Raw genomic sequence first — 26,203 nt, 5'->3', positions numbered from 1 at the left:
TAAAACCCTAATATTTTCCCTAGGGTTTATTTCCCCTTAATTGCATGTTTTCTACATTTTCTGGCTTAGGAATATTTTCCTGGTGAATTTTATGAGTAATTATAGTTTTAAGATGAGTTTTCTCGTATTGGATAGTTTTTAGAAAATTAAGAATATATATTGGACGTGGGACCCACGAGTGCGAAAAGTTCGGGAAAATTCGGCCAATACGGTTAAGTTTCGGATACTGTGGAAAAGTTATCGGATGTTACGAGATAAGTAGAGAGTGAGATTTGATTGATGTGAGAGAGAAAAGAAAGGATATGAATGCATTTATTAGAGTGCCAAGTGTCAATTTTCCATTGGTTTGACTTTAAGAGTTACTATTCACTATTTTGACCTTTGACCAAAATTGGTTAAATATCTCCAAAAATTCACAAAATTCACCATTTTCTTCCCTTGTGTTGGCCGAACCTCTCATCAAAGAAGAAAGAAAAACTCTTCCAAGTTTAAGCTTCCAACAAGCTCAAATCACCCAACTCAAGTCCTTAAACTAGAATCTACTCCATGAAATTCCTTCCTTTGGTGCTCTTGAGTGTATTAGTGAAGTTAATTTGAAGAGCTAAGGTGTCCACACTCCCTATCTCTCTTGATTGCTTGGTAAGTGATGCTTGAACACCCTACTACATCTAATGATGGTTATATTATGCTTAGAAGTGGCTTGAGTGTTGGAAAATGTGATTTATTTCTTGATTTGAAGAGTTTTGGTGAAGTTTTCCATTTTATGATGAATTTTCTGGTTTCATATGATTTTGATGTTTTGGACTAGTATGATGGTTGGTAATAAGGGGCTTTGGCTCTAGTAGGTGTGAATTGTGGTTAAATGCAACCAATTTTGGATTTGGAATGAAATGTGAAAAGTTAGGGTTCTTGAACCCCTATTCTGTCCGAAATTTTAGGGCATAGCTAGAGGCCGAATTGGATTTGTCTCAAAACATGAAAGTTGTAGGTATTGATGTTTTAAGGGTGCCTGTAAAATTTCAGGTCATTTGGAGTGTTGTAAAGTGAGATATGTCATTTTTACTGTTGCTGTTCTGGGTGATCAGAATGTGCGAACTGTGATTGTAATCGTCTATTTTGACTGGAATTGCTTTGGATTTGGATGTTGGTGTCTTCTGATGAAATGTATCTTGATGTCTTAGCTATCATATGCCTTTGGAATTAATGCATTTGGACCTGTGTAGACTGAATTGGACTGATTACAGTTTTGTGTGATTTGGGAACCTGCAATTACGATTCGGGTTTGGTATTTGGCATATATGACTTAGTTGTGCTGGGATTTGGACTGAGTGGACTTCTACATTGTTGTAGCCCTGGTTCTTAGCTTCGAAACGGTGGGTCTTGCACCTTCATCCGACCATCGTAGCGCCTTTGGTGCCATTACCGCAAAAGGACGTCAAAACTGTTTTTCTGGTTTTGAGCTTAATTTTCATTTCCGGACTTTTCCCTAGCTTGACTTGTACTAGTACTACTTGGAGCTTGCTGAATGGATATTGGATGAACTTGTTGTTGTGTGTGTATCTTTGGGACTGGCTGAGGAAATAATGAAGCCATGATGGCTGGAAAAGTTAGCAAATTCAGGGGAAGTGCTGTCCGAATTTTGAAAGGATTTGTTTGCATTGAGTTTGTGATTTAGGACTTGGATTTGAGCAAGGCAATGATACATGATGGATAGTTTCGGAGCCGTGGAGGTGAGTGACCCTAAACTATTTCCAAAGTACTTGTGAAATGTTTCTTGCATTATTTACTCGATTGCATCTCATGCGTGCTTGCATGTGAATTCATGATATGATTTTGGCTTCAATGAGTTCTGGGAAAGTCTTGTGCTGGACACCAACGTCTCCACTCTGTTTGTGGTTCATGTTCATGTTATCTGGAGCTCAAAAAGGGGCTCCCTCTCTCTGTTCGTGTGTTATGATCTATTTGAGCGTTGGGTGTTCAAGTGCTATGATTTCACCGGCTCACGAGAGCACTAAACGGACATTTGATCTCTGAATCATGACATCATCGAAAACATCGAAATGCAACATTGTGAAATATATTTGCTTAATGATTTTGCTGGTTACTCGCTGAGCTTCTAGCTCACCCCAAAATGTTTTATTCCCCTCCACAGGGCTCAAGGCGAAGGAAGGGCTTGTAGTGTTTATCATGGATTATCTCATGTATGGATTGATGGATTGAACTTGTGTTTACTTTTGTGTAATCGTTCATATTGGGATTGTATTGAACGTTTAGAATTGATTGGATGTGTAATCGTCTAGTTTTGGACTTTCTCCTGTATAATAGTTGGTATCAAGGATCAGAGTGGCGCTGCGGAAGCGTGGACGCTTCGCTTTTGATATGTAAATGTTGGAATATTTGATGTATATTGGAGATTTATATTGTAATATTTGAGATTTATATTGCAATTCATTTGAGGATTGTAGTGAACGACTGAGTCCCGGCGAGAGTTGGGCAGGCGGCCCGCCGAACCCTCTGGTTCGCCTTAGGGGGAGGTGGGGTCGTCACAGATATATTTTCAATAGAAGACTAAGCTTACCAAAATTTTCAGACTCAATTTGTCCAAATCAAGTCAATCATAACATGCGAGATAAAATCGGGGCTTTAATGTATTTTGTCTATGTATGTGGCAAAATGAAATTCAAAATTTCAAAACTAGAGTTAAAAATACAAACTTTTCTTTATGGCCCGAAACTAAATTTTCTTAGTAAGAAATTTCAAACAATATTTTTACCACAATCATCAATACATTTAAGAATTCTTCAAATACGTTTAGGAAGATTAATCATGCAACTTAATGCGTGGGTATTAAAGCATATATATAATAAAATAACATACACATGGAGGATATTTCAAAATTTTCCTTAAAGTTTCGAGTTAAGAGTTGTGTTTGAGTAAACGTATACTCTAGAAAACACTTTTTAAGAGACATAAGTAAACATGCAAGTTCATATATGCATAAACTTCGATCCAACACCTTTATCACCCTTTACCTCTAATTCGAGAGCTAACTTTAATGGTACATACAGTTCTATCATTTTTTTACTTTCCAACGCACAGCAAATATTCATTCTTATTCTTAAGAAAAGATCCGAACCTAAGCTCTGCCTGATTTTCAATTCTTAGGCGAGTTCAAAATGTATATACATATATTTAGATATTTGCAGAAAAAGGAATAGCAGGCATATAATTACATATAATAATGGTCAAGAAAAATTGAAAGTGCTTCTATTCAATTAAAACAAATAGGTAATGAGTTCAAGCCACTTCACGAATAACCAATGCAATTTTTGGAAGTTCAAACGTTCACAAAAGGTTGAAACATGTCCATAGGACCAATCATAAGACACGGGTAGAACAAGTGTTAAAATTTCACAGGGGAGAACCTAACTAGATGCCCAACTAGGTCAATCCATAATAACACTTATAGGTCTAATCTTCTTGTTCATTCCCGACTCATATCTAGCACTAGAATCCCATTGAATTACATAAGACCATCCATCATTCTTTCTCAGGAATGCGGGGTTGCCTAAACCCACACTACGACCCCTTCATTGTCCTTGCCAAGCCATATTTAATATAAGTCTATAGGCGTAAGAGAATGAATAATTAGGCATAGAAGAACTTAATGCATATACAAGTTACAAATACATTTAGAATTAAAAGCATGATTCTTTACATATATCAAAAGTCACAATACGAGTCGAGATATCACAAACAAGTAAAGTACATACCAAGTCAAGGTCAATAAACAAAAGTAAACATGTGATTAACAAAAGTACACTCATCTCCAAGGTACAAACTCTTTAGTACTCGGGTACAAGAATCCAAAACAAGGTAATTCACAACTCGAGCCGGCTGGTCCCAAGAGTAAATCACCACATTTGAGATTCCTACCCAACATACATATATAATTTCCTCCAAGTATCAAGATAAAGGTTTTATACCTATCACATTCATGATCCATAGCTTTATTCTAGAAGAGCACTTAAGTCTTTACTCATCCACATAGTAAGAACCATAACACTACTTGGTCCAAACTCACCTCATGCAGGGGCCACGCGAAGCGGCTCTGATTTTCATCCCTACAATTTGTTACTAAAATTTCAAACTAGTTCCACAGTCTGGCATCCAAAACTTTTAAGTTTAGGATACACTACAAAGATCTGAAGCCTAAGCTCTGATACCAACTGTGACGCCCCCATTTCTCCCTAAGGCGAACCAAAGGGTATCCGCGGGACGCCTGCCCAGCTCTCGCCAGGACTCGAAACAAATCCAATTCAAACCTAGTCTAATACTAACAACGAAAGTCAGAATAAAGGTACGAAATCATTTCCATACATAATTATCCAGTCTTACATCACAATTTCAAATTTACAAACACTTTCCCCAAAAACATACAACATCCAAAAGTGTCTAGTCAATTACAATTAAAACACTAATACAAAAGTGCCTCAAGTCGGCATTTGTTTAACTCCTTCCAATCGGGTTCCTGTTAAGGAAAACAAACTAATGGAATGAGCCAATACTCAGTGAGGCCAAGAAACATACATGCAAACACATAACCCAAGTAGCAACAACAATTACATTGTAGATAAAGCTATCAAGTTCGAATAATTCACACTTCGAATAGGAAAAATAAACGGAAACAATTCAAGGATACTGTAGCTCTCAGGAGCTAAATTCCACGTAGTCGAGTCAAAGTCTTGATCACATCTCATGTTGACACTCCGTCAACCACATAAGTATCAAATCCGTAGATACACCACTTTTCTTCGAATCCCGTCACCGTTACACCCCCTTACCGAGTCTGCTCATCAAAGTTTTGACAATACTCGAGTATATCATGGCAATACTGCGCGAGTAATGCCGAGCAAGATCTCTCCAATAGATCATGCTCTACAAATATCTCATGGTTTGCTAAGCTTATCGACCAAGCCCATGTTGGCTCGAATCGTAAAATTAACCAACGAGTTTAGGCGTCCCCCGAATACGAATATGAATATGAATACGAATACGAATATAAGTCGATGAGCAACACTCAAATCGATGATTCCAAATAGGAATCACATATACGAATCACATCCACATTACTATGTACAAGTCGAATATGAATTCACATAGCAAAATATGAATATAATTTCATTCGAAAGAGAACGAGTGCGGTAAAGTACACACTCGTCTCAAAATTTCAAATTCACATAACGGATAAGAAACAATTAACCACTTAGCAACAAATTCATGCACTTGACACTCACCAAGTAAACAAAAGAAGAAGTTTCACTAGAAGTTCAGTTGTCCACCGCGGGATCCTCTTGAAGGTCCTCGTGCGAGCCTGAGTAATTAATAATGAACAATCACTTATAAACCCCCAATTATTAAGAAAGATTGCACACTTGTGCGATCTCAGAAAATTTCACGAAAATAAGCCTTAATTATTTGTAAATCGAGACTCAAAAGTGGGGTTTTAAAATACAAGCGAAAACTGATTTTCATCTTTGAAATCGAGTGTAAAACGATCAAGTGATGTCAAAGGAAAAGAGAGAGTTTGAAAAACTCCATTTCCTTTAAGTTATGAATTTTCAGATTTGTTACACTCAATTTGCAAAATCGTATCTCAATCTCTACAAGTCCAAAATTGGAAAATTTGGTACCGTTGGAAACTACTTCCAAAGTACTAAAAGTTTCTAGAATACACTTTTCCATGATTCCAAACGGAAGATATTCAAAATTTGGCTCAAAATTACTGTTCTAGACTATCGAGGCAGTTTCGGGGTTGATTTTTCGCCAACTTTGGAAATTCGGCAAAATTCACAGAATTGGATGTGACAACCCCACCTTCCCCTAAGGCGAACCGAAGGGGTTAGCGAACTGCCTGCCCAGCTCTCGGCAGGACTAACGGTTCGGTATAGAACGAGCTAATACATTCCGGAGCTTACCAACGCGGGTAAACAAATCAAAATGTTAAAATAAAAAAAAATGAAACCGAAGTCGGCTATGAATAGTAACCGACCCGTCAGAACCCAACCAAATATCAAGCAAACATTCACATCTTTAAACTTAGCATTTACAGGCCAATGTGGCATACAAAAGTATTCAAAAGTGGATACATGTCTGGTTTGCCAAATCAAAAGGAAAACGGTCCCAAAAGTACATTTAGGGTTTCAATACATGAGCTATACAAAAGATATGTTCAACTAGCTCAATTTGGCAGCCAATTGTCAAATCCAGTCCAAAAGTATTTATTTTCCTGTAAGGAAAACAAAAAGGAACAGAAAGGGGTGAGCTTGAGCTCAATGAGGTACCAGACATATAGCAGTAAAATCATGGCATTTCACATTTAACAAATCAGGTACACATGCCAGATGTAAAGTAAATGAACCAATGATTCAAATCAGAAGGATACAGGTGGCTCTCAGGAGCCAAATTCCCATTAGCATCATCGAAGCTTGATCGAAATAATAGTTGACACTCCGTCAACGCTAAAGGAGTAACCAATACCGTAGACTCCACTTTCTTCGATTCCTTCCACCTCACATACCCCACCGGGCCCGAAATTCAATCAGATCAGAAATGGTAATACTCGAGTATACCCGGAATCAAGGGTCTCAATACCCAAAGATCCCAAAACAGACTACCGTGGTTCGTTATCTAATCGACCAGGCCCTTGCCGGCCCGATTCGAGTAACTGACCACAGGTGTTGAGCTCAGAGGTCACAGAAAGGTCGTTGGACACAAGCTTCCAAACGACGTCAGAACAGATACAGATCCAGATACAGATAACAGATACAGATAACAGATACAGATAGCAGATTCAGATACGCGTTCAAAATTGGCATATGAACAGACCAGAGAACGAGTGTGATAAAGTACACCCTCGCCTCTCTTTTATCAAAACAGTATTTGGCTCCAACAGTCATAAATCAAGTATTCAGATATTCAGATATTTCACATAACGGGTAGCAGGTAGTGGAACACTCACCGGTTCAAGTACAGATACCTCCCAAAAGAGAGCTTTAATCACCAAGAAACCCTAAAATAATCCAAGGAAAACAATTGAAGGTTCCTCTTTCAAAAAATCGAGTATACAGAATGCACATGTGAGGCTCGACTACCCATCGTATGCCTCGTCCAAATAATTACTAAAGCAAGGGTGCAAAACATGATTTTTGGAAATGAAAAGGTAACATGATGACCTAGACTCAAACAACCCAAAAGCCCCTGGCTCAAATCACAAGTAAATCCAACTAGCCTTCAAGTAAAATTTCGGCAGCATATCCCTTGTGTTTACCTAATTTCCAGCCATCATGGCTTCATTATTTTCTCAAATCAGTCCCAACATCTCGTACAAAAATAATCTCATTCCCAAAAGCCGTTCACTAGGCTTAATGGCATTCAAGTACAAAATTTAGTTAGGAAATGACCGGATATGAAAGTCAAGCCCTAAACTATTCAAATAAACACAATAAGACTCGATTACAAGTCATAAATCAATTCTACGTACTACCAAAACAGGGTTCCCTAAGCATACACAAACAATAGAGGAAACCAGAAAAATCCGGAAATGATTTAGCTTTAGCCCTGAAAAAAATAGTTTTTGTCCTCATTTTGCGGTAATGGTGCCAAAGGCACTACGATTATCGGATGAAGGTGTAATACCCACCTTTTCGAAGCTAATAGATAGGGCTACAACATTACAGAAGGTCACTCAACCCAGTTTCGAGTGTAACCAGGTCAAAATGCAAGATACCATACCAGAATCACAAAAACAGATTCACAGAACGCATTCTAGCGGAAACATCATAACTCAGGCTCTCCAAGTCCAAATCCAGAAATTCCAAAACCATCTGAAAGATAAGAAACAGGGATAAATTTCATCAGAAGGCCTCAACAACCAATTCAGAAGAAATTCCAGCCAAAACAACCAATTACAGGCGCAATTCTTACATTCGGGTAAAACCAGAACAGCAATAGTAATTTCGACTTTTATCACTCTACGCTACTCCGATTGACCTGAAATTTTGTAGGAACCTCTAAAATGTCATTCCCTACAACTTTAATGTTTTAAGACAAGGCCAATTCGTCCTCTAACTAGGAGCTAAAAATTCGGGCAGAATGTTCCTTCACAAAACCTAATTTTCTGAAATTTCTTCCAAAACAGAAATTGATTGCAATTGTCCACTTTTTCCACCTTCTAGAATCATTATATACCATTTCCAATCATCATAGATAGCCACACAACCATGCTTATATTAAAACAGAAAAATCCCCAAAAATAATAAAACTTCATCACTTCAACCACAAATCAAGAAATAATCCATAATATTGCATCTCATACTACCACTAATCATGATTTAAGCATCAATTAAGGGAGGAGGGTGGTTCTTCACAACTCACCTTAGAAACAGGAGAGAGAGAGCAATAGGTCCTCTTACCTTTCCAAATAACTCCACAAATCAACTCACTAACACTAATTGAAGAGGTTTTATGGAAGGAATTCAAGATGAAACGGTTAGTTTGTGAGATTGGGCAAGATTGGAGTAAGAAACTTGGAAGCTTTTCTTTCTTTTCTTGTAGGAAGAGGTTCGGCCAAGAGGAAGACAAAAATGAGGAATTTTTGGTGAATTTTTTATTTATTTGCCAATGCTAAGAAAATGAATAGTGGTCTTACAAGTTCCTCCAATCAAATGGTGACACTTGTCACTTATTTAATGCAAGTCTATCACTTTGTTCCCTCTCACATCAATCCAAATAGCTTCCTCTAATTATCTCTTAACACCCGGTAAATTAAACCCAGTATCCGAAACTTAACCTAGTTGGCCGAATTTTTCCGAACTTTTCGCACTAGTGGGTCCCACGTCCGGTATACGCTCTTAATTTCTCAAAAACTATTCGATACTAGAAAAATCATCTAAAAACTATATTTACTCATAAAAATTATCTAGAAAAAATTTCCGGATACAGAAAGTGCAGAAAACAAGCCATTGAAGATAAGAAAACCTAGAAAGATAATAAAACCTAGAAAATGGAAAAGTTACGGGTTCTCACATTGGAACTAGCCTCTCAAATTTAAAACTCAATTAGAGTTGCAATCAAAAGTTTAAAACACAAGAAGTGGAACAAGAATTGGAGTTTTGAGCACCAAGATATAGTAGTTCAAAGTTGCTGGAAATTTGAGACAATTATGCAATTTCCAGGTTTAAAATACCAAATTTGGGATTTTCTTCGAGTATCGAAATGGACTCGGAATGGCACCAAAATTAGCAGTATTATACTACCATATAAGGTCTATTCCTCTACCAAATTTCATAGGAAAATTCGTTCGGGAAGTTGGTTAACAAAACCATTAAAGTTTCTAAATCTTCAAGGCAAAGCTGCCTTGCACCACTAGTTTTCTTTGTCTCAAACCTTTGGCCAATAAAATGCTTAAAACATGTCTCATTTATAATAACCAGGTCTAATAAGGATCCAAGATACATTTGGTAGGTGATTTAAACCAAGAATTTCGAAGAGCAAGTCTCAAATCAAAATTGGTTACAAATCTGTCCAACATGAGGGTTTTCTCCCACAAAGTCAGTTTCGAATTCTGGTCATAAATCACTCAATTCAACTCGGAATTGAGTGTGGTTGGAGGAATTGAAAACTAGATTCATAAGGCTATAATTTCTTAAAAGAAATAATTTTCAAAATTTGTCCACAACTAGCTCACATTTGGGCATCAATTCGCTGCTCAAAACAGAGCTCCCAGTGTAGACGTGAAACAGGACAGTCATGTTTAAACTATTGGTATGGACGACTCAGGTAGAACCAGAATGTGCATTTTATACCGTGGGAAATCTGGGAATGTCTAGTTTCCAGTGCCGCAAACAGCACTTGATTTCAACCTCGGAGTAAAAAGTTATATCCAAAACAAGAACACTGCCAGGGCAGTTGCGGGAAAATTTTCCAGTTTTGCTGATTTCCGAAAACACATCATTTGACCAACCAAATCATGTTATTTTTTTATGAAAATTTCTACACAACATATATACATCATAACCAAGTCAATAGAACCACGAAAAATCACTCTAAAGATCACGGACAACACAGGGGCAGAAATGGAAAATTTTCACCTTCACTCCCCTTTGAGTTTCCACCAACAACATAACATTATTCCACTAAATTAAGCACTAAACCAACATTAATATCATCAAAACATAACAAATCAATCCATCCAACCATAGTGGGAGTTTATAGAGCCCACACAACATTTTCCAACATAAATAAGGCTACCCACATGCATGCATGAGCTTATAAATGCTATATTACTTCCATAAGACAAGATTTGTGTAGTGGATCATCACTTACTTCCTTAGATGAACCAAGCAGAAATTTTTGGTCCTAAGGTGCTCAAGAAAACCGTGGAAAACAGCGCTCTTTCCTAGCGTGATGTGGTCTCCAAGTGATTAGCTAGGTGTGGATAAATTTTGGTGTGATTTGGTGGAGGTTTAGTGAAGAAATGGAGAAGAAATTGGAAGAGCTTTGGTGCTGTTTTTTCTTCCCTTTGGCCGGCTAGTATGGAGCATGAGAGAGAGAGGTTTGATCAAAAATTAAGCTTCCAAGAGAAGCTAACATGTGTGGCCCAAAATTAAGTAAAAGTCAACTCTCTCCTTGCGCGTACACGCGCGCGTTTTGTGCTCGATTCCTCTCGAGTTTGTTTCACTAGTGCACTAAACCTCTAATGCACTTTCATTCATACTGTTATTATTCACTCTTAATGGTCTAAAAATAATGGTCTTAAGTCCCTCAATTTAATCGTGCGCGTAAAAACGCGTACTTCCGATTTAGGCGCGATAAAGTGAACTTTCCGAGAAATTCTTATAACGATAATATAACTAACTAACATTTGAACACTTAGACATAAAAATACCTATTTTAGGATTAATGTACTCTCGGATCAAATATAGTCTCGAAAAATATGTACTCCTTATTTCTCGCTACAGAGCTCTAGAAAAATTAATTTTACTAACAATGCGTGTTAAAAATATAATTGAGACATTAATCCATGTAAATAAGTTTAAAGTAGTTGAAATAAATTATTCGGAGAAAACGAGTGAATAAATATTTAATAGAGCCATTAAAATAATACAAAAGTAAGAAAATAAAAATCTGGGTCCTCACACTAAGATCCTAGCATCCTGGGCCTCCACCATAGCCCTCAACTCCTCAAACTCCTCAAGTAGTGCCCTATTAGTAATCACTAGCTGTCGGTGCTCATCATCAATAGACAACACTAGATCATTAGGGTAGGAATGCGTCACTGTGACGCCCCGAAAAGTATGAGTGTGAGAACCCGTACTTTTTCCATTTTCTAGGGTTTTATTTATTTAATGGCTTGTTTTCTGCGTTTTCTTTAGTAGGGAAATTTTCTAGATATTTTTAATGAGCGGATATAGTTTTTGGATGATTTTTCTAGTATCAAATAGGTTTTGAGAAATTAAGAGTGTATACGGATGTGGGACCTACTAGAGCGAAAAGTTCGGAAAAATTCGACCAATTAGGTTAAGTTCCGGATACTGGGTGAAATTTATCGGGTGTTAAGAGATAAGTAGAGGATGAGATGTGATTGATGTGAGAGGAAACAAAAGGATAGAAATGCATTTAATGTAGTGACAAGTGTCACTTGGTGAATGGTGGCACTTGTAGGACAACTATTCATTTTCTTGACTTTTGACCAATTGCTTAAATATCTCAAAATTCACACAAAATTCATTCTTGTCTTCAACTTCTTGGCCAGCTCCCTCTCTAGGAAAACAAAGAAAACTTCTCCAATTTTCAAGCTTCCATATAGTGCAAATCATCCAAACCAATTGCTTAAATTTGTTTCTACTCCATAAAATCCCTCCATTTGGTGCTAGTAAGTGTTTTTGTGGAAGTGTCCAAGGAAGCTAAGGTGTCCTACAACATCTCCCTCTCTTGTTTACTAGGTGAGTGGTGATTGAACTTTCTCCTACACTTAATGAAGCTTAACTTGTGCCTAGTGGTAGCTAAAGGGATGAATTTTGTGGTTTATTTCTTGCTTTTGGATGAATTGATGAAGTTTTCAATTTATTGGTGATTTTTCTGGTTTAATGTGATCATGATGTTGTGGCTATCTATGATGGTTGGAAATGATGGTTAATGACTCTAGTAGGTGTACATGATTGGTATTTGCAACCAATTTCTGGTTTGGAAGAAATTTCAGAAAACTAGGTTTCTTGAGGGGGGCATTCTGTCCGAAATTTTAGGTCCTAGATATAGGCCGAATTGGCCTTGGCTCAAAACATGAAAGTTGTAGGTATTGATGTTTTAAGGGTTCCTGTAAAATTTCAGGTCATTTGGAGTAGTGTAGAGTGAGAAATGTCGATTTTACTGTTGCTGTTCTGGGTTCTTCAGGATGGCCGAACTGCGTTTGTAATTGGCTGTTTTGACTGGAATTACTTTGGATTTGGTGGTTGAGGTCTTCTGATGAAATGTAGCTTGATGTCCTAGCTACCATATGCCTTTAGAATTTCTGCATTTGGACCTGTTTAGACTGAGTTGTACTGATTACAGCATAGTGTAATTTGTAAACCTGCAATTACGGTTCTGGTTTGGTATTTGGCATATATGACTTAGTTGTGCTGGGATTTGGACTGAGTGACCTTCTACATTGTTGTAGCCCTGGTTCTTAGCTTCGAAATGGTGGGTCTTGCACCTTCATCCGACAATCGTAGCGCCTTTGATACCATTACCGCAAAATGACGTCCAAAACTATTTTTCTGGTTTTGAGCTAAACTTTCATTTCCGGACTTTTCCCTAGCTTGACTTGTACTAGTACTACTTGGAGCTTGCTGAATGGCTATTGGATGAACTTGTTGTTGTGTGTGTACCTTTGGGACTGGCTGAGGATATAATGAAGCCGTGATGGCTGGAAAAGTTAGCAAATTTAGGGGAAGTGCTGTCCGAACTTTGAAGGGACTTGTTGCATTGGGTTTGTGATCTAAGACTTGGATTTGAGCAAGGCAATGCTATATGATGGATGGTTTCAGAGCCGTGGAGGTGAGTGACCTCAAACTATTTCTAAAATTATTTATGAACCATTTCTTGCATTATTTACTTTTGAACTGTTTTCAAAGTTACTTTTGGAACTGTTTTCTTACATATCATGCGTGCTTGCATATCAGTGTCTTGTTATTATTGATTTTGCTTTCAATGATTGTTAAAACGAGTTTTCTAGGCGAGTGTGTACTTTATCGCACTCGACCTAAATAAATATGAAATTTTCAATGATTAATGATTAAATGCTACTTGCGCATGAATGTAAGCCTTTTGGGCTGAACTGGCCATTGCCCCTTGTTACCGGTCGTCTCGAGCCAGAAGCGGACTCGGTCGGGCGACTAGGAACTTGGGTGAACGTTTCGGTATACTCGAGTATTACCTTGTAGGTTGGTGGAGCCTGGCCAAAAGCCAGGGACGGGGTGAATGAATGCACGAATAAAACCAAAAATGCAATGAAATGACAGGAGAACGAACGTATCCTTTTCATGAATGTTACTATCGCTTTCCATTGTAAATGTTTCTTGAATTATTGATACTCCATATTTAATGTTTTGTAAACGTTGTAATTGTTTCTAGACTTATCCTTTGATTTACAACATCATTGAAATGAACCATTGTTAAACAGATTTGATAACTGATTTTATTGGTTACTCGCTGAGCTTCTAGCTCACCCCAAAAATGTTTTATTCCCCTCCACAGGGCTCAAGGCGAAGGAAGGGCTTATAGTGTTTATTCATGGATTATCTCATGTATGGATTGAACTTGGATTTCCTTTTGTGTAATCATTCATATTGGGATTGTATTGAACGTTTAGAATTGATTAGATGTGTAATAGTCTAGTTTTGGACTTCCTCCTGTATAATAATTGTGATCAAGGATCAGAGTGGCGCAGTGGAAGCGTGGACGCTTCGCTGTTGATATGTAAAGTTTGGGAACCTTTGATGTATATTTGATATATATATCTTGAAATTCAATTGAGGATTGTAGTGAACGACTGAGTCCCGGCGAGAGCTGGGCAGGCGGCCCGCCGAACCCTCTGGTTCGCCTTAGGGGGAGGTGGGGTCATGACAGTCACCCTACAGGGACAACGAGGGAACCTAGAGAAAGGTGAGTACCGGACATGAGGTCCTCCACCAAGTACTCGATACCGGATAGGCCTAAGTGGTTCATATGACCGTTAACATCTCTGTTACCATTAGCCGCATGACCTCCATTACAATTCTCCATTCCTACAAAACAACCACAAAACTTAAGGTTAAAAACTTAAAGTCACTAATTCACTCAAACATCAACTTAAGGCATAACTAAGTTATCTCATTCCTATTCTCAAGAGTAAAGCCTCTAAAACATCTCCGAAATAGATCTCTAAACCTAGGCTCTGATACCAACTATGACGCCCCCACTTCTCTCTAGGGCGAACCCAAGGGTATCGGCGGAACGCCTGCCTAACTCTCGCCAGGACTCATTACAAAACCCAAAATATAAATACAAGCATTCACTCTTAAACCATAGACGGAGTCTATTATATCCACCAGTCAAACTTACATAAGTACAAGCCCAATACTTCCATCCAAATTACAATAATAATATCCCAAGTACAATAATCTATAAGATTCACAGATCAAATCATTCTTATACAAAAGAGCAGAAATCCTACAAAGAAACTAAGTTCCTCGAGTATCGAACTTCGCTTCAAAACCTGTTAAGGAAAACAAACTTATGGGGTGAGCAAAGCTCAGTGAGGTCAAGAAAACCATGCAAGCAAACAAGTTCATAACAAAAGCCAAATTTCACAAGACAAGAATGTTAACAACGATTCCATGTGCAAGTTCAAGTACGGAGAATAAATCACACATCGGATAAAGATACAGAAACTCTCAGGAGCTATTCCACAACTTGATCATGAGTTTAACATTAAGTTGACACTCCGTCAACATAACAAGATTAGTCCGTAGACACTACTTACAACATTCTCCATCCACCGTTTCATCCCCTATACCGGGCCCGCTCGTCAAACAAGCAAGTTGGTAATACTCGAGTATACCTAGTTGGCGAACGCATTCCAACCGACGAAAACAAGTCAAGACCCAAGGCTAGCCAATCCCTCGGTCGAGCACTTGCCGACCCGAAGTGAGAGGTATACCGATGAGTTTTGGGCGTCCCCAACATGTTCAAGTATCAAATAGGATGATGAGACAACGCTCCATCATCAATCAAGTACAAGTACAAGTTCATTATTCAAGTTCAAGCAAGCAAGTTCGAGACAAGTATAAGAGGTAGGATGAGATAAAGTACACGTCCACCTTAACAATTTCAATACATGTATCTAGTTTAAGCACGTAGTACAAGCAAGATAGTAACAAGTATGGCATCAAGTCATGCACTTGACACTCACCGATGATTCACTTTAGAAGACAAGCAAGCAAGCACACGAGAGTTAAGCTTCGGTAGGTTCTTCCTCAGCAAGATCTTGGTCACCTGAGCCACAGTTAATCATCAATCACTAACTAATCAACTCAACTTAAGAACTCAACTCAATCACTTAAAATCTTCCAAGGCCGGACTGCCACTAGTTCTTGTTTGGACCAACTCTAAGGCTACACTCCTCGGAATTAGGCAAAGGCTATGGCTATGGAAACTAACCTCGGAGTACTACAATTCCCGAGAAGAGCTCAATCCAAGATTCATTGAGTAAAATAGGTTAAATCGAGCCACAAGTCACCAAAATGAGCAAAAGACATGAAAACAGTTTGGTAAAACAGCCATTTTTCTGAAATTTCTGGTATTGATAAGAAATGAGTTAGCATGCAAGCCATACACCATTTAAAAACCCTTGAAGTCTAGTTTCAAACGCCACTGACAGCGCTCAATTTTGACTCCCGAGGAAAGAGATATGGCCGTCAGAGTAAAGGGTGTAAAGCTGTCCTGTCACTACATTTTTCCAGTTTTGAAGAGCAATCTTTGGAGCACCATTTGGGCATCGAAATGGTATTGTAATTACACCAAATTTGGTACATTTAAACTTCAATATATGGACTATCTCTCTACCAAAATTTAGGCAAAAAAATAGCACGGGAAGGCAGTTAACAAAATGACCAAAATTTGTGAAATTCTTCGAAGCAAATCTGCCAACCCTATCATTCTTTCTTTTCCAAAAGTTTTGTCCAACGAAATCAGCCCCAATTCACTCCATTTTTTAAACCAAGATTCTAGCAACATTTATTGAGTAATTGATGGTTTAATATCACCAAAATTTTCGAAATAAGACACCCCAAAACAGATTTGACCATTCAGTCAGTAGGGAAGGGAAAATTTCCAGATTTTTAGCCAATTATTTCATGCATTTTTGAAGCACCAAATGAAAGAGTTTTTGGCTAGAAATTTTACCACTTAAATCTCAACATATCAGATCTCAAATGGGCCAAGAAATTCATGAAAATATGGCCATAAAACAGAGCAAAAAAATCTCAAAAGAATTTGGCCTGCAGCTCCCTCTCTTCTCTCGGTTTCTCTCTTTCTTTTCCTCTTCTAGTTTCTATCATCAAAACTCATCACAAACACACTAACACACATATAAGCATCATGGCAGCCCTCATTTAACCAAGGTGGGAGTTCATAGAGCCCACTTCAACCAATCAAATCCAACCAACAACAACAAGAAGGAAGCTACTAGCTTCAAAACCAAAAAATGAAACAAGAAAGCAAGAGTTTTGTGAGAGATTTTTATACCCTCCAAACACAAGAGGAAACCCTAGATTTTTTGTGTGAGAAGCTCCCCAAGACAGCCCCAAATAGCCGGCCCTCTCTCCTCTCCAAGATGGTCCTCAAGTTCAAAGTTAAGCTAGCAAGGAGTTCTCTTAGTGATTTTGGATGAAGGAGGAAGAAGAACTTTGGGAGCAAAATGAAGAAGGAAATAAGCAAGAGGAGTTCGGCCAAATGGAGAGAGAAAAGGGAGGGAGAGTTTGAGTGATGTAAACTTTTGACTTTGGGGCATTGATGGGAAATAAAGTGTGAAAGAAGAGAGAGACATTTGATTGACATAAAGTAACTTATCATCGCGTCGGAGTAGCTTAGCGTGACGAGACACTACGATCCCGGTTTCTCTCACTTACATACCTCAAATACATGTCCTAACACTCGAAACTTATGTCTAAAAGTCGACCCTAGGCTCGGGTGCGAAATTCAAACATCTAAGTAAAGCAATTATCAAAAAAACCAAACGTGCACAATGTACTTTGAAAATTTTCGTGCCAATGCAATTGACTTAATAAAATCAAATAAATTTCTAAATGAAATCAATAAAATTGATTTGGAAATTACAATGTACGTATATATATAAATGATAATGTGGGTCCTCACAGTTCAAGAAGCTTGAAGAGGTAACAAGCTCATCTCTTTTGATCTTTAATTTTTACAAGGATTAGTAATGGTTAGTGGTTGTTTTGTATAGATTTGAAAACCCTAACCAAAATCCTAAGCTAGAGGACTTGATGAAACCCTTGTTTCTTGCTTTATGTCCTAGGTAGTGGCCTTGAGGTGAACTTCTAGGTAGAGGACTTGAGGATTCTTGCTTGTTGGTTGCTAATCTTGTGAGTTATGGCTTGATATTTCGCTTGGTAGTGGAGAGAAAACTTGAAGACATCAAGGGGAGGGGTTGACCGAAATTCTGCTGTCTTGTTTCCTTGCTTAATTTCGAATTTTGTTGCTCAAATGGCTGCAAAAATGCTTTTTATATGTTGTATTGTGTATAAAAAAATTATCTTTCAAAAATTGTTTCCATTGATTGGGTAAAACTTGAGTTTTGATAAAAGAAAGAAAACTGGAAAAGTTGCCGAGGCCAGCCGACTAGGGCTCTTTGTGTCGCGCCCCATTTTTTAAAATAAATAACGAGTTTAGAAAAAATGGATTTTTGATTTTTGGAAAAAGTGAGTTTTGTTTTTTAGAAAATGAATAAAGGAAAAGGGCCTAAATAGGACTTGAAAATGCGACGATTTGACCCAAAATATAGTTTAAAAAGGGTTTTTTGAATGAAAAATGGAGTCGCCACTTGGTATAGAGTTAAGGTGTACCAAGTCACCTAAAAAATGAATTTTTAAAGAAAAAGTAGAAAACCCTTTTTGAACGACTCCAAGTCTACGAAAATCAGAGAAAAAGATTCGGGAGTCACATTTGAAGAGAGGGAAGGCAAGGACGAGGTCCAAGGCACCCTCTCAACCTAGCCAAGGCTAGTTGCGCAATTTAGTCAAAGATTTTCTTATTTTTAACCTAAAGATTTATCACATTTGGATGTACTATATGAATGCAAAACCTAGACCTAGGGGGACATCGGGGGGCAAAATTTCTCTTCAAAACTCAATTGGTGCCAATCACATTAATTGTGATGCCCAATAATGACCCTTTGGAGAAGTCACGAATAATGCAAAAATATGAGAATCTAAGAAAAGGAAAAGGATAAAATAATTATAGAAATATATGTGTCTTAAAGGAATGCATCATGTCGGGTATGGGGGACTAATGTTCGTGACTCAATTTTCCCTTTTAATAGAGGGAATACGAGCGTGCTAAGGCTAGAAAAGCCAAACTCGTCCATATCCCATATCCAAGGGGCTACTTCCCTAATCTAATCAAGCAAATGTACTAACCTAGGTCTAATGCTTAGATGAAATGCAAGTCTAATGTCATGTTTCATACAAAAGGGACAAGTAATATACATATAAGGGAGAATATGGGGGAAGGGGTATACGTATATAAGAAAAGAGTCATGCAATATGGTGAAAGAGGCCATAAAAAGCAAAGATATGCGTGAGATGAAGTGATCACACAATCATGCAATCATGATCTAACGCGCGAAGGGCTCCTAAGGGTCTAGCGTTGGATTAGCCCATATTTCTATTTTTTCACTAGCGTTGGACTAGTGAGAAATCGAACAAGGGAAACCACAACTAGCGTTGGACTAGTGTGGTATCGAGAAGTGAATCACAACTAGCATTGGACTAGTGTGATAACGTCACTCATTAATTATAATATCATAAAAGCATAATAAAGCAAGTAAACACATAATGTCACATAAACACGTAACACATAATCATGATATCTAGATGCAAAGCCCTAAGAAAGCGGTAACACATAGCACGTAAGCATGCAAATCACACAAGCAAACAAACCCTAACTATTACATTTGAAGGAAGCCTACTACAATCTAAGAGGGGAAACGGAATAAAATAAATAAAATAATAACCTAACTATTACAACTTTGGCAATCAAGTGCCTTTCAAATGATCGAAATTGAAAATAACTATACAAAACTAAAACAAATAAAGTGGATAAATAAATAAATAAATAAAATGAAAACATTCAAAAGGCATGCAATTAAGCACATAAATCACATAGACACATAAGGTCAAATAAAGTGAAAATAAGGGATAGAGTGTACCTCCCTTGCAATGGTAATCAAATGAAGGAAAAATAGCTTCAAAACAATAAAAGGGTCAAGGTACCACTTTAGTTGAGAAAAATTAAAAGAAATGTGCAAATACAAAGCTCACTTGATCATAAAGCCCCTAAAATCATGAATTAAGTGCAATTGAAACAAAGCATAGTAGTTAATTGAAGCAAACAAGCAATGAAGTTGTAAAATTAAAACTACCAAGGACCAAATTGAGGAAATTATTCAATTGATTGGGTCATAGCAGCATTAGTTAGAAGCCAAAGGGTCAAAGTGCAATTATTGAAAGATTTTCATGCAAATGCTTCAGGCGAACCACCGAACCAAGCATTCTTTGTTTTTGCAATATACTGAGTTTCTCAAGTGAAATCCTAATGCGACTAACATCTCAGCCGATCAAACAAAGCCTTGACATTAAACCCAAATCAAATACAAAATTCAACAAGCAGTAACTTAATCATGAAGTTATACAAAATCTTGAAATGCAGATAAAGATTCGGAAACTTCATTATCCTTTACTGCAAAGCTTACGAAGCATTTTACTTCCTCATAGCTGACTTCTGTTTCTACAATTTTCGCAGCTTATTGGCAACCAAAAAACTTAAACAAGGCTTCAACATCCAAGCTTCAAAGTAAGTAATACAACCCGTAACCTCGATATCCAAACAAACAAGAAAAACTTAGAAATGAAATCATGCAAATTCTTGAAACCCTTTCACTCAAAAATGATTCAGTAACCTGCTTGTTCGGCCATCTGCACCTTTCTTTATGATTTCTGTAACACAAACATTCTAATCCTCTAACATGATTAAAAAAACATCAACCAACCCACCTAGTTTTTGGTAAACAGAATTTTTTGAACAAGGAAAATGCAAGTAACGAAGGAAAGGAAAAAGAACTTCTGCAACTACTTCCTAGGCTATGATGTTTCGGCAACCAAGAAAAGGTTAGAAAATTTTTTAATCAATCCTCCAAGCTTTGAACTAACTAACAACTGCACAACTACCATAATCCAAGCAAGCAAAAATCATATAAGGAAACCATGCTAACTCATAAAGAAGCTCATGCATTCTGCTGGTTTCTTTCTGCTGCAAATAGCATGCGCATGAAAGCATTTCATGAATTCCAATGAACATGTAGATTCATCAACCAATCCTACAAAACTCAACCCAACAAGAGACCATGCAATGACGCAAGATCATTGTGTTTGAACATCAGAAAACTCAGACAAAAAAAAAATCATGCCAGCATCGAAATAGCATTCTGCAATTTTTCAGCTACAGTTAGCTACGCTTGTGATGTTCATCAGATGCAAACTTTCATTCAAACACGGACAGCTTCTCAACCAAACAGCAAAGGCATGATATTGAGCAATCAAAATCACAGAAATTGAACATTCAAGCAAGCAAATGAGAGACAAAACTGTCCATGCTGCTGCAATAAACTGAGAACCTCGAGCTTGTTGCAGCAGCGGATTCTTATACACAAACTTCAACCCAAGATAATCTAATCCCAGGAAACAAGATCCTCAAACAAGGCTATACAAAAAGTAAACCGGTAAACTACGAAAAGGGATCATCTTTGGCCTATGAAATGCACGAAAACGTAAGGAAATAGCAGAAATAAACTCTCTCTCTTGACCCTTGGCTATACTCCTGGATTCACACATGGTAGCAAACATGACAGGTCATGCAAATCTGATAACAGGGAGAAAAGATCTACGCTTTGCTGGGCTTATTTATCACAAACATCAGTCATAAACGCCACACAAAAGCATCTTAAATTCATTATAAAACCATCACCGAGGGGCCCAAACTACTGTCCCTAAAAATCTCAGGTCAAGACCCCATGCGTTCCTCAATCATAAACCAAACAGTAATAACAGAAAAATCCAAACTTGGCATGAATTCATGACTGAAATACCTCGGTGAAGATCTGCCGGTGGCGATGGAGGGCTGAAATTGTGACAGCCCCACCTTCCCCTAAGGCGAACCAAAGGGGTTAGCGGACTGCCTGCCCAGCTCTCGCCAGGACTAACGGTTCAGTTTAGAGCGATCTAATATGTTCCGGATCTTACAAACGCGCGTAAACAAGTCAAAATGTCAAAGTAAAAAAAATAAAACCGGAGTCGGCCATGAATAGTAACCGACCCGTCGAAACCCCAACCAATCATCAAGCAAATATTCACATCTTGAAATTTAGCATTTATAAGCCAAAGTGGCATATAAAAGTATTCAAAAGTGGATACATGTCTGGTTTGCCAAATCAAAAGAGAAACGGTCCCAAAAGTACATTTAGGGTTTCAATAAATGAGCTACACAAAAGATATGTCGAACTAGCTCAATTCGGCAACCAATTATCAATTGTAGTCCAAAAGTATTTATTTTCCTGTAAGGAAAACAAAAGGAATAGGGTGAGCATACGCCCAGTGAGATAATACCACTCAATCAGCAAAGTTCACATAAGCATAAAGCTTTTCATTTCAATTCATCAAAAGTAAGCAAATGCACACATTAATGGTGGAGATAAAAAGGATACGGGCGGCTCTCAAGAGCCCTTTTCCTCGTTTGCATTCTTGATCGAACCTCATTGACTCTCCATCAATGTTTAAAAGTAACCAACCGTAGACTCCACTTTACTTCCATTCCTTCCACCCAACATACCCCTATCGGGCCCGAACTCCAAACACTTGCACTGTGGTATTACTCGAGCATACCGGAATCGAGAGTCTCTCATACTACAAGATTCCATATAACAGTCCCCAAGGTTCATTAATTGGCACGACCAAGCCCTCGCCTGCTCGATTCAATCAATTACCAATGGGGTTGAGCTCAATGGTAACAATCATGGTCGTTGGATACTCGTCCAAACGACACCAAGTCAAGTAATTTTCATTTCATGTAACGTTCCATGTAACATTCCAATAACATGAGGAATAAGTGAGAGTGATAAAGTACACCCTCACTTCAATCAATATCGATGGTGCAATAAACATTTAACACATCAAGTTCAAGTATCAAAGCCATATAGTAACACACAAGTGAGTAGTACACTCACCACGCTTGCAAATGATATTTCATGCACATCCGTCAAAGGAGCGTCGTGAACCACCGTCATGCCCTAAAATATGCAAACAAGTACAATGAGACTCGATAACGAGTCATAAACCAGTGCCAAATACGACCAAAATAGGATTCCATAAGCATAAATAAGCATTAGAGGAAACCAGAAAAATTCGGAATGGAGTTAAGCGTTAACCCGAAAAAAATAGTTTTTGACGTCATTATGCGGTTTTGGTACCAATGGCACTACGATTATTGGATGAAGGTACAAGACTCACCGTTTCGAAAATAAGAGATAGGGCTACAATATTACAGAAGGTCACTCAGCCCAGTTTCGAGTGTAACTAGGTCAAAAATGTAAGATACTACACCTGAACCGCAAAAACAGGTTCACAGAACGCATTCTGGTGCAAACATCATAAATCCATAAATTCCAAAACCATCCGAAAGCTAAGAAACAGGGCTACAATTCATCAGATGACCATAACAACCAATTTGGAAGCATTCCCAACCAAAATAACCCATTACAGACGCAATTCTTAAATTCGGGTAAAACCAGGGCAGCAAGGGTAATTCTGTCTTTTATCAAGTTACGCTACTCCGATTGACCTGAAATTTTTCAGGCATATCTAAAATATCATTCCCTACAACTTTCATGTTTTAACCCAAGGCCAATTCGGCCTCTAACTATGAGCTACTGTGCCGGGCAGAATGTACAATCATAAAACCCTAACTTTCGAAATTTCTGCCAAAACAGAAATTGCTTGCAATTAACCACTTTTTCCACCTTCTAGCTTCCTTAAATATCATTTCCAATCATCATACATGACCACATAATCATATTCATATGAAAACAGAAAAATCCCCAATAATTACAAAACTTCACCAATTCAACCAAAAATCAAGATATAATCCATAAAAGTGCATCTTATACTACCACCAATCATGAATTAAGCATCATTAGAGGGAGGAGAGGGATCCTTCACAACTTACCTTAGCAACACAAGAGAGAGAGCAACTAGTCACCTTAGCTTTCCAAACAACTCCACAAAACACCTCACTATCACTCACTTAAGGTTTTCTATGGAGCAAAAACAAGATTCAATGGTTGATTTGGTAGATTGGAGCAAGATTGAAGCAAAACTTGGAGAGCTTTTCCCTTTCTTTTTTTCTTGAAGTGGCCGGCCAAAGAGAAGAAGAAAATGGTGAAATTTTGGTAATTTTTGTGATTTATTTGGTCAAATGGAAAAAGGTGAATAGTGGTCTTCAAGTCCAACCAATCACTAAGTGACACTTGTCACTTTATTTAATGCATCCCTATCTTTTTGTTTCCTCTGACACCAATCCACATAGCAACCTCTAATTATCTCTTAGCACCCGATAATTTAAACCCAGTATCCAAAACGTAACCTAATTGGCTGAATTTTTTCAAACTTTTCGCCCTAGTGGGTCCCACGTCCGGTATACGCTCTTAATTTCTCGAAACCTATTCGATACTAGAAAACTTATCCAAAAACTATATCTACTCATAAAAGTTATCTAGAAAATTTTCCTAATAAAGAAAATGCAGAAAACATGCCATTAAAGATAATAAAACCTAGAAAATGGAAAAGTTACGGGTTCTCACGCTCTCTCCCCCTTAAAAGAATTTCGTCCTCGAAATTCTCTCTTTTGCTCACAAAAATTGATTCTACAGTGAATTCTTCTATCTTACAGGAGCTTCTCCTCATTCATGCCCTAGTCAAGTTCGGATAGTTCTCGAAAATCACTCAGGCACTAAGGATCACTCTAATCGAAATTCAAAATATACCCGAGATCTCCCATCCCATCACACTAACAAGTTCCTACAAGTGTTTCCTTTGCCTCGAGTCCTATGGAGAGGAAATACATCTTTTAAGGTGAGCTAAAAGCTCAACAAGTATCCAGAAAACTCACTATTCAAATAAGTTTCGCAGTAGTGCATTTAGCTGGTATCATGAATCAGTAATCAAATATACGTTTATTGCTCTTGTGAACCAGGGAAATCATGGTACTTAAACATGCAACTCTCCAATAAAATCCAGTATCAGTCAAGCGGTACAAATGAGCCATCGGTGCTCCCATGTTCAAGTCAATTGTTATTAAAATGGAGACGTTGGTTTTAAGCACAAGACTTCCAAGCACTCATTTGAGCCAAATCATTGCATGGCAAACACACAAGAAAACAGTACAGGAAATAGTTCGAGAATAATTTTGAAAAATAAATTTTTGAAATCATTTACCAACCACAGCTCATGATCCTCATCCATCATAGATAGTTTCCTAGCTCTAGTCCAATTCCCTCGATCACAAATATCATATCAAGCAAAGGAAATCTAAAATCATCAAGTTCCTCTCACCTTTTTATATTTCCTATTACACCTGAAGCTACACCTCTCGGATTGAAAGAAATCTTATGGCGTTTTGAATATAAGACATAGGCCTACACTACTGGGTCCCTTCTCTCGGTCCTAGGTTCTCGATTTGGTCAGTCACAGATTTCCAATGGCCCTTCCTTAATCCCAAGGTCGTCTAAATCTACACAGATGTCGAAATATCATTTTCTTAGCTTTCCTTTCCATTATATATATAAATATAAATATATCTCAGAGGAAAGGGTTCAGTTAGGCACATAGACACAGGTAATCAATCAAGAATCCAAAATATATTTATCTGGTATAGCACAAAATAATTACATATGTAGTTTAAAGTAGTCCACAGGAAAATCAAGTAGACACATAACAATGTGTACATTCATAGGAGAAACAAAATAGGTTTTCAAAGCTAACACATTAAACATCCACAGTAACTATTACAGTCCAAATCTAACCACTATCTATCAAAACCCTAGCTCAACTTTTATTGGGCAAATCCGAGATAGCATCCCTCATTCCAATGTCCTCAATCGGGTCAATGTCAAGTCCAATACAAGAATTCCCCGTGCTCTGACCTTTGTCATCATAACTTATCTCAAAATCACTTATGATTTCTAGTTACCTCATCACACACAAGACTATACCCCTTCCGGATTCACAAGTATTCCCTTCGAAAAAGTATTTGGTACTCAAGTACAAGAATCCCAAACTAAGAGAATTTACAACTCAGGTCGTACGCTCCCAAGTGCAAATCAACAAGGTTTAAGATTCCTACCTGACGTACACATCTAGCTTCCTCAAGTCCCATGATAATGATCCTTGCACTTATGACATGCACAGTTCATAGCTTACGCTCAAAAGAGCACTTATACCTTTTGACGGATTCACCACTTGGCCCAAGCTCTCTCCGCGCAGAGACCACGCGAAGTGGCTCTAATACCACCTGTGACAGCCCCACCTTCCCCTAAGGTGAACCAATGGGGTTAGCGGACTGTCTGCCCAGCTCTCGCCAGGACTAACGGTTCAGTTTAGAGCGATCTAATACGTTTCGGAACTTACAAACGCGCGTAAACAAGTCAAAATGTCAAAGTAAAAAAAATAAAACCGGAGTCGGTCATGAATAGTAACCGACCCGTCGAAACCCCAACCAATCATCAAGCAAATATTCACATCTTGAAATTTAGCATTTACAAGCCAAAGTGGCA

Source organism: Coffea arabica, chromosome 5e (genome assembly GCF_036785885.1).
Source record: "Coffea arabica cultivar ET-39 chromosome 5e, Coffea Arabica ET-39 HiFi, whole genome shotgun sequence".
NCBI lineage: Eukaryota > Viridiplantae > Streptophyta > Magnoliopsida > Gentianales > Rubiaceae > Coffea > Coffea arabica.
This window is presented reverse-complemented; position numbering follows the sequence as displayed.